The following is a 14,038-nucleotide window of genomic DNA, read 5'->3' on the forward strand; positions in this document are numbered from 1 at the left end:
ACTACAATTTGCGCAAGTAATCCCGCAATGTTTACATATCACTTCAGTGTCCCTTTAATCATTCGCAACAAGCATCCTATTCCCAGCTCAGGCCGTACAGAACACATTGCACGAACTTGACACAAACGTTTCCCGGTCCGATCCGATGTGGTATATGTGGGTTCTGCCGAATATAGGCACAACGATGGCTACGCGATCGCTTCAATTTGCGAACCCCGTAACCCTGCACTCACCTCCCAGTCCGCTAATACCATCCACCTAACCACGACAGAGGAAGCAATCATGGTACTCTCGAAGACGCCAACCCCCTTAATCATAACCTTTGATTCTAAAACGACCATCGGAAATTTGGCAGCTGGCGAAATCTCGACGGTGGTCTTCCAACTCCTGCAGCAAAATCAGCCCAATTCTCCAGTAGAGCTTATTTGGATTCCTGCGCCTGCTGGTATCGAGACAAACGAGCCTGCCCGCAAAGTGGCTCGAGGGCTCGCTATCGGATCTGATGCTCTTCACGTTTCCTACCTCGTGGCGAGATTTACCAGGGACGAAATAGTTACATACCTGGAAATTATTACCCATCACCTCGTCGCCCAGCGTAGATACCCTCCCATCCAGACCGAACTGGACAAATCAAAAGAACACGCATGGTGCCTTCTGGAGACAAACACCTTCCACAATCGCGCAAATCTCAACCTTATCCACCCTTCAATATACCGCTCTCCCAAATGTCCTGATTGCGGTGCCCTCACCACCCTCCTCAGATCCCGTGGCGATGTCCTGAACCCCGTGTCCTCAAACTTCTTCTGGAAAGCAGTGGGAGAAGGTGCTGGGGAGCTCAGTCTCACAAATGCAAACCACCCATAACCAACTAAACTACCGAAGTTGCCACCCTGCACAACGCTGGGGCCACTACAGCCCCGTAAACCACAAAAAATGGCGGATAAAGTGTTTCTCTCTTGCTTTATCTCTTTTTGGTGGCAGTGTAACAGGCCGGGTCACTAGTTCCCCCTAGCTGCTGAGTCACCATGTCCAATCGGAGCTGGCTTTACAGGGTTCAGTTGTACATTAATTTAACTGGGCAGCAATTTGACAGCCGCTACTGCAGTTTGACGGTGGCGATGACGATGGCGATGGGTGCAGGCACGGTGAGGGTGGTGTAACCGAGCGAGCTATGACAGAAAAAAAACTCCGAAGGAAAGTGGTGAAGGGGTTCGCGGAACTGCAGTGTGCTGTGTCCGCACGATACGCTGGTCCTTGTTGTAACACGTATTTATTAATCCAATATACACTCCGTGTCCTTTACCTTTGTCATCGCCGGAGGGGGAGATGGCGGAAGGGGGGGGGGGGGGCGGTGAGTGTCCCGAGTAAATGTGGTCCTGTACGGCGGCTTCTCGAACATATACGAGAAGAGAGTCGAGGATCATCTTCCTATGTTCTGTAGGCCCTTCTGGGATGGGTCCACTCCCGCAGCGTTTGAGGCCTGACTTGAGGAGGAATGAGCGCATGTGCGCGGTTTCTCTCGTCCTTCAAAGCAGGGCAGCTCCATAGCAGATGGTCAAGGTCAGCGACTTGTTGGCTGTCAGGTAATTCGCAGAGTTTGCTGGTACCGTCGTCGGGCTGTAGACGAAAGCGTGCCATGATGTGCGGCGTTACGGCAGTGTTCGTCCGAATGCGTCGGAGTTTGACCATTGCTCACCGGTTTTAACCATCGCTGTTCTTTGCGACGCTTAGAGAAAAGGTGACAGGGAGGCGTGCGCGTGACAATGATGTGCGTTCACTTCCTAAGACGCTGTTTGCGGTACCTTCCTGAGACGGCCTTCGCATCTGCGCAGATGATCCCCATCGTTACCATCGAGAGAAACCACAAGTGATTGCTAGCTCACCGCTGCTGTGCGTTCGCTTCCAAAGACTCAGTTTAGCTCCGCACAAATTTCGCAATAGGGAGTATCGTAATCACCAGCCACACGTTTTGCTTGTCTGTTTTTTTTCTGATATCGGACGCCAAAATCGAAGAAAAAGCAGTATGGAACGTGGGTAAACTGTCTTTATACCGAACATAAAGCGGCGCAGCGATTTCATTCCTTGAACTCAAGACCCATTTTATGTGCGCTAATGTCTGCGTTGTGTGCCGCTATGGATGTATAACTCTAGAGGCAGTCTTCAAAGAGTAAAAATACAGCATTAATTTCAGTACTAGTACAGCTGCCTAGTATAGGACTGGTACATCTGCCGAGAGCTGATTAACCACGAACAATGCGTTCCGGTTCTGCTACAGAGACAATAAAAATTACTTTGTCACTGCACCTCTTCATTTCCACATGGTATCTCATTCTCTGCAGCAAGCATTAGCTAATTTGGGGTAGCAGTGTTGTCTTCTGTCCCGGTCGAGTTGTCATAGCCCATGTATGATTGTGCTATGGCAAACATGGATCGCAGAAGCGAACATATGCAGCGCAAACATATCAATAAATGTATTCCGCCAGTGTGCGGATTTATACATTGAAACAATACTGTCTGCACACGTGTTGACAATAAAATTAGAGAAGCGCCGCCACCCCTCAACCGCCATCTGACTATTAAGTCAGCATTTGGATGAAACCTTGAGATGATTGTTTGTTGGTTCCCATGCCAATCAGGGATGGCGGGAAATGAGATGGCAGATGAAATGGACGCCGCTGCTGCACTCATAAACACAGTACGCATAACAACAGCACACTACATTCACCTCAAGCCAAATATAAAGCCACAACACCGTAAAACATGGCAAAAACATTGCAGTGAATAGACAAACTATCTACACATTGTAAAGCCACACGTGCGACGATACACAACCGATTCAGAAAATAGAGGGACAGACGTTACATTAGCAAGGTTACGGATAGGCCACACACATTTAACAGACTCCCACACGCTTACTCGCAAACCAGGACCCATGTGCAGCGGGTGTGGAGAGGGCCTATCCGTAATCCACATACTGCAAGGCGCTTGGCACAACACGTTGCAAACACTTCCCACAACTACACACGCGACATATTCCACAACACTGGTTATACGTTTTAGGTTTTAGGGTACGAGCCCATGTTTTCGTTCAAACGCGTTTTTGAGTTTCTTACCCACGCAAATTTTTTACATCTCATTTCTTATCATGTATCTTGACCACCTGACCCTTTACTCCAGCCATCTTCATTGATGTTTGTTTGACTTTACGTGTATTTTTATTGAAATGTTTTGGGAGTCTGATCACTCAAATAAACTACCTATCCTTTGGCGCTCTTTGCCCTCAGTCAGCCTTGCGCCATAAAAATACAAGCATCACCACCAAAGAACGTAAGCCTCTTTCTTGCCACAGGGCACGCGCTAGTGGGCGCCGGAGAGGCGCATGTGGTAGTAGGACTCGCGCCCATGCTGAGGCAGTGCCGCCCATTCTTTCGTTGAACCAGATATAAGCAATTAAATGAGAAACAAACTGGCCTTAATTTGTCTTCGTGTCTGGCGCCACAGCATGAATTCTAGCACGAGGCGTCGAAAACCAAGTTTCCAGTGTGTTCTTCTAGTACGCGTTTCTACCCATGGCGATAAACCTTTCTTGCGCGAGTCGTTGGAGAACGAGTGCCTTGGTTTGTTCTTTTAGTACGCGTTACGTTCTGGCGTGGCGCATTGGAAAACAAGTGTCCCGATGTTTTAGTACCGTCACAACATGAGAGGGAAGCAAACGCCCACAGCCCGAGCCCAGAAGGTGCTTCGTCCCTAAAACAATGAATACGCAACACAACGAGGCTTTACAGTTCTGAGGAGAAAACATTTGGAGAAAATAAAAAAATCTTAACAGGGGAACAGATTTGCTTTTAGGTATTTCAAAGTACACATTACCGAAATGTGAGCTGGGTGAATGCTTTTAAGACCCAAAATGCACCTACATCGGGCATAGAAGGTTAGATTAGAATAAACAAGAATATTGGGTGCAACGAACCGACCCTACCTCTATGCTATCACGCGCATCGTACAGGACGGCTATGGAATGCTTTAACCACCCTGGGGACTTTACGGCTCACCGAAAAATCTTTTGCTCTAAAAGTAAGCCTAATAAACGTTTTTCAGGCGTTAAGATTGGATTCTATCCCTCGTAACATTTGTTAAAAAACACTGAACTTAATGTTTGTTGAGAATTGTCCAAAAAAGCTACCAAGACGGAGTAAGGCATCTACTTAGTGTCTATAGACTTCCTAGCAACAAACTACCAACATTTTGTCAACCATTGGCCACCATGTTTGAATTGAAACTCGTTTTCGAACCTTATGCAGAATGTTTTCTGTAGGCGTTCTACTTAATCACTGTTCGTAACCAAAGCGTTTATGACATGCTCAAAATTGGATGTATGAGGAGAAGCTGACCATCTGTTGACCGTACTGTCAGTATTTCAGCCCCACATCTTAATTGAAGGTCAATATGTTTCTTTGAAAGATCATGTAGTGACACAAAAATGAAAAAAACAGAAAACATGCCACTAGCTTCCGCTAGGTATTTAGAGGGATGTTACAGTTCCCATTTTACAGAGACATTTTCTACCAAGAATAACTTCATTTACATGAGTAAATACGGTTGCGAGGTACATGAAAGGAATAGGTGCGAAAAGGCACGACAGCACAGCCAAGGGTGACTACAAGGCATAATCAGACATGGGCACGATCACACATAAATATACTGCAAAAATGATCCCGATTACAGGGGAAAACCTTATGGCTTGATGGGATGCGTAAAACTGCATCAGGAAAGGAAAATGTCCTTACAAAAAGGTTTAGAACTACAAAAAAAGCAAGCAAGCAAGGAATGACGATGGTAGAAACTGCTACATGCTGTGTTTGCGTTTACTTTTTCAACGCCTACTCCTTTAGTGTCGCATGGCTGCATCGGCGGGTGGCCTCCTTTGTCGCTTACGAAATCACCGCCAGGCAACCCTGCTTGAATGCCTCGCGTAGTTGGTCGTTATATTCGGCTCTTTCTAGCACACTTGTGGTCCAGTTGAGTTTTTAACAAGGTGAAGTCAGGCGGGATTTGGGCTCACAGCGCACTGAACCGCGTCTACCGGTGCCCTCCAGAATGAGTGGAGGACCAGGACGAGAACAGAGTCGCGAAGGACGGGGCATTCCGCTTCCGCACTTCCGCAGAGGCTCGAACAGGTTATTTAACATCATATGTCTAAGAAAGTCTGTATTTCGTAACAAAAGTAGTCGGCAGTGACTCCTGCCAGGAAGACATGCTCTTTCATCACCGTTTACCGCACAGGATGCATCCGGCACCGTTGGGCACAAAGAAGCCCCGATACTCCTGCCGCATCATAACTAGCAGCACTCCGATGTGAAAACCAAAGAAGAAATCTTTTGACCCGGTGGGTACAGGACGGGCGCACACACGTCTCAATACATTCGTGCCTGCCGCTCGCTCGGAATGTTGCTGGTATAGATGTGGATGGAGGACTTTCTCCAGGAGATCCAAGTACAGCCTCCTGGCTCAGTGGTAAGGAGTTTACTGCCCCATTTTACAGATACATGAATTCACACGCGCAACGTTCAGCAAATTTAACAACACAACCCCACTCCCTCTGAAGCGCACCAATACCGAAACAACACAAACGCAAACAAACGCGAAATTTGAATGGTACTTTTACCGTCAGTGCGTTTGATTTATATATAGCCGCCATCTGTCGGCTGCCGATGCCGCTGTGAGGCGTTCCTCTCATTGCATGTTTACAAAACTGCAGATTATATTTCCAAAATAGAATAACGGGTAACATTGCGACGACAACGATTGCACATATCTTCTTTTTACTTTATAACTGCAAGCTGTAATCAAACAAAACGGAAAACTGCAAGAGGTTACAAGATTGGGCGAGCATCAGCACGCGCGCAGCACGGTTGCTGCCTCTGTGGATTGACGCGTTCCTCCCGAAAGTAAGCAAAAACGGAGACGGTTGTTTTGAATAGGCAGCGCCGAATGAATATGCGCCAGCCGGATTCGGTTAGAATAGCTGGCGATTTTCCGTTATCGCCGTTGTTAGAGGCGCGTGCAGCAGTCTGTCGTGAAATATTTACGCACAACTTTTGTTCCTTTCACGCATGTAGCACTTAGTTTGCGTAAATCAAAACACAGTAACAAGCGTTTGCGAGTGGTTGATGTCACAGCCTCGCGCTTCTTCGCGTCTGCTGAGCAGCCATGTTTATCACGCTGGAGAATGAAAGGTAGCGGTTTGTGAAGAAGTAGCCCGTGGGGCTGTTAGATTAACTGGTTGGTCTTAGGGAGAAATGGTGCGGCTCGAAATGTGAGCAGTGAAAGTTGCTCCCTTGTTTTGCGTTTCTTTTTACAGTGCACAAGTGGGAAGACACTCGCCTCGAAAAAATTCAACACACACAATCAATGCTTCTGTTCTCACCAATTAGGAAAAGAATAAACACTGATAAACCCGAAACTTCAGCTTTCAAACTCCGCTGATTGTTTCTAAAGTTTAAAACCTGGTTAAAACAAAATAAAATATTTTACTTAAAGTCAGGTAAATATTGCATTGGCGGGAATCCCAACCTAACAGGGGGACAAAATAAGAAAACGAAATACATACACGAGACGAAGCGCTACTATCAATTGAATTTTTATTTTGATTAACACAGCTTACATTAGTAGAAATTAAGAATAAATGGACGTGGACAGGGAACGTAATGCGAGGGCGAGATAATCGTTCGCCTGTAAGGGTAACAGAGGGGATCCCTTCAAGGCACGCATTGCGTATATTCATCGAGTGATTAGTGACACGTTTAGGGAAATATTGGTAGGGAGGCACGCGCGATAACATCAGCGCCACAGACGACGGCTGAAAGGAAACAAGTTTGAGTAGCCTTAATTAGAAAAAAAACAGTGCAAGAGGTTTATCTTCAGACAGCAGTGGCCCGGACGGAATACCAATGCAGCTGCTGAACCTGCTTGGACCTTAAAGTAAGGTATCGTTTATGAGGGCAACAGATAAGGTGATAAAAACCAAGCAAATACAGCAGGACTGGCTAGAAAGTAGGGTGAATTTAATATATAAAGGCAGATGCAACACAGCCAGTATTGATTCATACAGACCACTCACAGTAACGTCAGTGGTGTATAGATTCGTAATGCAGGCGATAAAATCCGAAATTCAAGCATGGATGGAAGAAACGTAAATCCTTGGGGAACTTCAGAATGAATTTAGACAAGACAGGCGACTGGATTAAAATTTCTTTGTGATAACGCAATGCATTGGAATTGCGAAAGCGCAGAATAGGCCATTATGAATTACGTTCTTCAAAATTAAAGGCGCATATGACAACAAAAACTGAGAACTTCTGTGGAGGATGCTGAAACTCTAGGGATTTGATTACGAGTCAATACAGTAACTTATAGCAATCTATAAAGACAATAGAGTGCACCTTACTTTAGAAGGACAGAAGTGCGCCCAGCCGGGCAACACCCAGGTAGGTAGGTAGGTGGTTTAGTTTGGGAAAGGAAAAGAAGCGGACTGGGGATATTTTTGAGCCCATCTGGGGGCTCACCTGCATACAAGCCAGTCCGGGGGGTTGGGAATATAGATGGGGCGAATTGGATTATTTAGAGAAAAAGTAGATAGGTAAAAAGAGAAAAGAGAAGACTTGCCACTGTCACTGGGGCCACCGCGCAGAAAAAACATCACAAACACAGGTCCTGGCGTGATGCTGCGACCGGGAGAAGTTCTCGACGGGAGCGGTGAAGCGTAGAGCCCAGGCTGTCATAAAAACACGTTCTGGCGTCATGCTGCGACCGGGAGAAGTTCTCGACGGGAGCGGTGAAGCGTAGAGCCCAGGCTGTCATAAAAACACGTTCTGGCGTCATGCTGCGACCGGGAGAAGTTCTCGACGGGAGCGGTGAAGCGTCGAGGCGAGGCTGTGCTGCTATGGGCTGGCCGCGGCGGTCCGAAGTGAGGGGAGCCTGCTGGGTGAAAATCCAGACAGACGAGCGGCCCATAGGGGACTGAAACAGGAATGCCCGTTGAGCCCAATGCTGCACCTGCTTTACATGGCAGGGTTCGAAAAGAAACTGTCAAGTCGGGTTCAACCTAACGCATATGCTACAAGGCGAAGTGCGGCAACAGCGTATTCCGGGAATGTTATACGCAGACGACTTTGTTCTTTTATTGATTGATTGATTCTAGGGTTTAACGCGCCGATGCAGCACAGGGGATGAGATGCGCCGTAGTGGAGGGCTCTGGAATAATTTTGACCGCCTGGGGATCTGTAACATGCTCCCAAATCTCGTACAGATGGGTGTTTTTGCTTTTCGCCTCCATGACAAAAGCGGCCGCCGCGGTCGGGAATTGAACCCGCGACCTCGTGCTCAGCAGTGCAACGCCTTAGCCACTGCACTCTAAGAAAAAAGGGAGTGGTAGTTTCTCCCTTAAGGGCGGAACAGGAATGTGTCATATACTGCTTCCTAAGAGGTAGAAAGATTCTCCCTTTACGAGGGAGGAGCGCGCTTCTACCCCTAGGAGTGGAGGAAGATGTCCCCCTTTCGTGAGCTAATGGAGGAGCGTTCCTCCCCTGGCAGCGTCACCCAAGCAACGCTTGTCATACGAGAAAGGCCTAGTGAGCTGATCGGTTTGAGGATCGAGGAAGTAGAAATAAGTAGGTTACTGTGGTTGTGTGCGCTTAAAGGGGCACTGACACAAAAATTTTGCATCTTGTTTTTTTTTGTTGCGATAAGTAGCTAGTGACCTACTTATAAGCTGTAGAAACCTCATTTGCTTCAGCGTGCGACGGTTGTTTAGTTAGAGGCATTTTCAATGCGGCCAGTCGCAGTTTCGGTTTCAGCGAGTGCCGCGAAACGATGGATTTTGTGTGAACAAAGCTGACCACGTGACCGTCGGATGGATATCACAGAGCAGAGCCGCCGTAGCACTGTCGAATCCGCATCGACGGCAGTTTCTGCGAATGCCCCCACGTACTGATCTCGTGAGGCGCTTAATTAAGAAGCGACCGTGGATGTGACGCAGGCGCTGCGAGTGCAAATGCTACCGCGGCTAAAGAACGACGTGCGACGCTCGAGACGGTGGGTGGCAAGACGCGCGCTGGGAGCAGCCGGCCGGCCGGCCGGTCTGCCTACAGGTCCGCCTACAGATGTTTTCGGCTTAGCACTGCGGCGGATATTCGAGTGCCGCTCTCGTAAGCGGTGCAGATGACAATTTTTAATGCAACCCGCCATCGCATCATTAACTCCTTTCTCATGTAAGCCACCATGGTCGGGACTTGGGGACAATTTCGTGCAGCGGTAACAAGCTATCACTCGAGCTACCTGCGCCGGCCTGGGCCACTTCGCGGCCGTGGCCACAGCGACCATGCGGCTACCCCAGTGGGCTTTTCGTGCCTACGGCGCGTTTTCGCATCCAGTGGTAATAAACAGTAATAGAAACAGAGTGCCTGGAATCGCTGTAGAACTTTGGTCGCGGCCAGCTGCCCGATGAGCTGACGAAATCACGGCACCTCCGCCACCGCCGCCAACGATCGGGTCGTTCGTTCTCGAGAGCAGAAGCTCCGCCCTCTGGCCCTCCGATTGGAGCGGCGAGCCGGCGAAAAGCGCCGGCAGTGCGGAAGCGGCAAACACAAACTCGTGACGTGTTTGGACGTTGTTTATTTACACAATATCCCCGGGATGTCGATTGCGCGTGGTCCTCTGCTGTCTGCTCGGTTGCGTTTCGCACACTTTAAAATTGATTTTAAATATGCTCTAGGCTGTATCGAGGAAGTAGAAATAAGTAGGTTACTGTGGTTGTGTGCGCTTAAAGGGGCACTGACACAAAAATTTTGCATCTTGTTTTTTTTGTTGCGATAAGTAGCTAGTGACCTACTTATAACCTGTAGAAACCTCATTTGCTTCAGCGTGCGACGGTTGTTTAGTTAGAGGCATTTTCAATGCGGCCAGTCGCAGTTTCGGTTTCAGCGAGTGCCGCGAAACGATGGATTTTGTGTGAACAAAGCTGACCACGTGACCGTCGGATGGATATCACAGAGCAGAGCCGCCGTAGCACTGTCGAATCCGCATCGACGGCAGTTTCTGCGAATGCCCCCACGTACTGATCTCGTGAGGCGCTTAATTAAAAAGCGACCGTGGATGTGACGCAGGCGCTGCGAGTGCAAATGCTACCGCGGCTAAAGAACGACGTGCGACGCTCGAGACGGTGGGTGGCAAGACGCGCGCTGGGAGCAGCCGGCCGGCCGGCCGGTCTGCCTACAGGTCCGCCTACAGATGTTTTCGGCTTAGCACTGCGGCGGATATTCGAGTGCCGCTCTCGTAAGCGGTGCAGATGACAATTTTTAATGCAACCCGCCATCGCATCATTAACTCCTTTCTCATGTAAGCCACCATGGTCGGGACTTGGGGACAATTTCGTGCAGCGGTAACAAGCTATCACTCGAGCTACCTGCGCCGGCCTGGGCCACTTCGCGGCCGTGGCCACAGCGACCATGCGGCTACCCCAGTGGGCTTTTCGTGCCTACGGCGCGTTTTCGCATCCAGTGGTAATAAACAGTAATAGAAACAGAGTGCCTGGAATCGCTGTAGAACTTTGGTCGCGGCCAGCTGCCCGATGAGCTGACGAAATCACGGCACCTCCGCCACCGCCGCCAACGATCGGGTCGTTCGTTCTCGAGAGCAGAAGCTCCGCCCTCTGGCCCTCCGATTGGAGCGGCGAGCCGGCGAAAAGCGCCGGCAGTGCGGAAGCGGCAAACACAAACTCGTGACGTGTTTGGACGTTGTTTATTTACACAATATCCCCGGGATGTCGATTGCGCGTGGTCCTCTGCTGTCTGCTCGGTTGCGTTTCGCACACTTTAAAATTGATTTTAAATATGCTCTAGGCTGTATTCGCCGCTGATATTTTGCAGATGATGTATATGTGTTCCAACCAATCTATCTCCGAAGTTATCTCGCCTCCAAAATTTTGTGTCAGTGCCCCTTTAAGATACGCTAAAATAACCAAGAAATTACCTACCTAGTACCAGAACTGCGGTTAGCAAGCGATGTCGCCAATCGTATATGCGCGACTTGCATTCGTCTCGCTGCGCGCCCGCAAACGCGTTCAGAGCGAACGCGCCGCCGTAAACACAGTAGAATCTATACCGATTGCTTTCAAAATGGCGCCTTTATTTCTGAAAGGCTCGTAACCCCACCGTTCACCTCACACGAGATCACAAGCATCCAATGCGGCCTTTTGAGAACAACCAGTTGTTAGTCGTCTTGCCTTGCTACAACTGATGCATCAAAACGAGGATCGTCTGCAATCGTAAATCTCAGCGCAAAGGCAATGCAGGCAACACGAAAAACGTATCCGTCGCTGTCGCATCCTCGACAATGCTCGCCTTCTAGCGTGCTCGAAGTAAAGCAATCGTAAACGTTTTAAAATGACCGATAGATAACGCAAAAAATCAGTAGGGGTGGGGAGGGGCAGCTACTAAGTATCACCATCAGCGGGCACTTAGATCAAGGCGTTTCCTTGGTTTCCTTTACGGATAACGTATATTATTATAGCAATTATAGCCAACATCACGGAGGCTGCATGTGGGCGGGCACATATTGGGAAGAAACATAGCACAACACAGCGACATACACTTCATTAAAGGCACTGCCAACGCACAATACACGCAACACACAACATCGCAAGCATAATACACGTATACACCACAACATATAGTACACTTTTCACATGTCCGCATGATCACAAGCCACAACTAAACATTGCAACGGCGACAAAGTATTTATAACCTTGATCGCCGAGAATGCAGGTAGGAACAGTGAGATATCGTTGCTTGTTTTGATAACCCACGGCAGTGCGTAAGCCTTAGGTGGGTTTTGTTATTTAATCAAATAAAACTCGTGAAATTGCAAACTTCTATTAATTTGAGGTTTTGTAAGAAGCAGTAAAATAGCTCAAAGAAGAAAAAAATGTTTCATGAAACAGTGCGGCAGGTATGTTGGGGTAATGACACTCATCGCCTCGCATTCGCTCTTTTAGCGTAGAGCGCACCACTTGTCTGGCAACCATTCAGGCAATTTTACTGAATGGGGACTTTTTGTTGTTGGTAACTGATGCGTCAATATGCTGCGGTCCGTGCTCGTTGACGAAAAAAGGGGAAGTTTGTTATCATCGCTGACCTCTTTTACCCTTGGGCATCAGTATAAAACATCCACAAATGCAGTGGTAACGTTGAACAGGGCGCAGGCGAGTCGCCCTCAGCAAGCATGCAGCGGTGCCCACAGAATGCGCTTCAAACACACGGCTGGCGAGCCGTGCGTTAGCGTGTCGGGCACATGGTAATAATAAAAACAAAGACAGCGAGAAAACAAGCAAGCAGCACACCGCAGGGGAGGTGTTGCGCATAGTCGTCGTATGCGCCCGATCGGCGAAAGCCACAGTGCAACGATGAACGGTTTCGTTTTCGGCGTCGGCGCCGACAGAAGATTGCAGACCACAGGGAGAATATTTCCTCCCCCATTTCGGTGTTTCGTAGAGGCCGTACAGAGGGCGCTACGTGTAATTAGCTAAAGGGAGAATATCGCTGGTCCGAGGGAGAAAGGCCTCGATTTCCTCCCTTTTTCTACCCTATTTCTTAGAGTGTGAGCCACCGTGGCGGTTGTGGAGAGAGGGGTTGGTGCACTGAGAAACGCGCGAGGTGCTTCAAGTCGCCCACTGGCAGCAGAGTGTGCCAGAAAGTTGCCATGTGCACAAAAGGTGTGCCCTGGTACTAAAGGCGATACATTTATCGCCTTTTTGCTTGTTATAAAAAGCTTGCACGAGTTTCTATGCTGTCACATCTGTGCTCCTACCCAGAATCCTAATCTCCCCCAGAAGTGGCTCACATTTGGAGGTATGACAATGAGCGGGAAAATGCGCATTTGCTTTCTTTGTTACCGATTATTCACGTTCCCGTGCTCGGTCGTTGATACGTCGGCCGCTCTGGCAACATAGACATCCCCGCATTTAAGTAGAATCTGATATACGACGCGTATAGCGCAGTCCACAAAGGGCCTGGCAAGGTTATTGTCGTATCCTGCTTTTTGCTCCCATTGTCGGTAAATTGTAGGTAAATAATAAAGGAAATGCGCATTTCCCCGCGCATTGCGAAGCCGGAAAGTCTGAGCCACTTCTGGGGGAGATTAAGATTCTTGGTAGGAGCAGAGATGCGACAGCACGGGAACTCAAGGAATCTTTTTATATCAAGGAAAAAGGCGACAAATGTATGAGCGATACGTCGGTGGTGCCTTTTAAATCAGAGAAATCATTTTTCGAGCGTTTCGGTGATTGGCGCATATGGATACTTGTGATACCCTACTTTGGCGGACATGATGCGTGTGCTCCAGGTGTTTCTATATTTACCGGCTCCGGCAGTGATTAAAGTTCAGTTGGGGGAGGAGTTGGGGCAGCATGTTGTACGGAGGAGGGTGTCGCGAAATTGTGAGGGGTGGGCGGCTCGCCTGGGCGGCGCGACCGCTCTCCGAAAGTGTGCACTGGGGGAAGTGGGGGGCGGTATGCTGTGCCCCCACGAGACGCTCGTCTCGGCAACGCTAGCGAAAACGTGAGGGGGCGTGCGCGTGACGATGGTGTGCGTTCCCTGTCTAAGACGCGGGTCGCGGTCCCTTCCTGAGACACACTTCGCGCCGCCCACGCAGAGGCTCATCATCGCTGCCGTCGAGAGAAACCACGAGTGAGTGCTGCCTCAGCGCACTGCTGCTGCGCCCAAATATCGCATTACCGAGTATCCTAATCGCCAGCCATTTTTTCGTTCTGCAAAATGATCTTTCGAGTCGATTCTCCGCATTTCTTTGGAAAATAACGGGGGCTGGTATTGTTCAGGCGAGCAGAAGTAGCCTACTAATTGGTTTAATTAGTTTTGTATTGTTATGACTGAAAAAAAAGTGGCGCATTCGCCAAGTTCGTCGAAACTGCACCCATAGCCACGTAGCGCACTGAGGCTAAGCTGCCAGTTGACGAAAGCTCGCC

This window comes from Haemaphysalis longicornis, unplaced genomic scaffold (assembly GCF_048455015.1).
Source record: "Haemaphysalis longicornis isolate Haplotype H1 unplaced genomic scaffold, Haemaphysalis longicornis Haplotype H1 scaffold_6, whole genome shotgun sequence".
Classification (NCBI taxonomy): Eukaryota; Metazoa; Arthropoda; class Arachnida; order Ixodida; family Ixodidae; genus Haemaphysalis; species Haemaphysalis longicornis.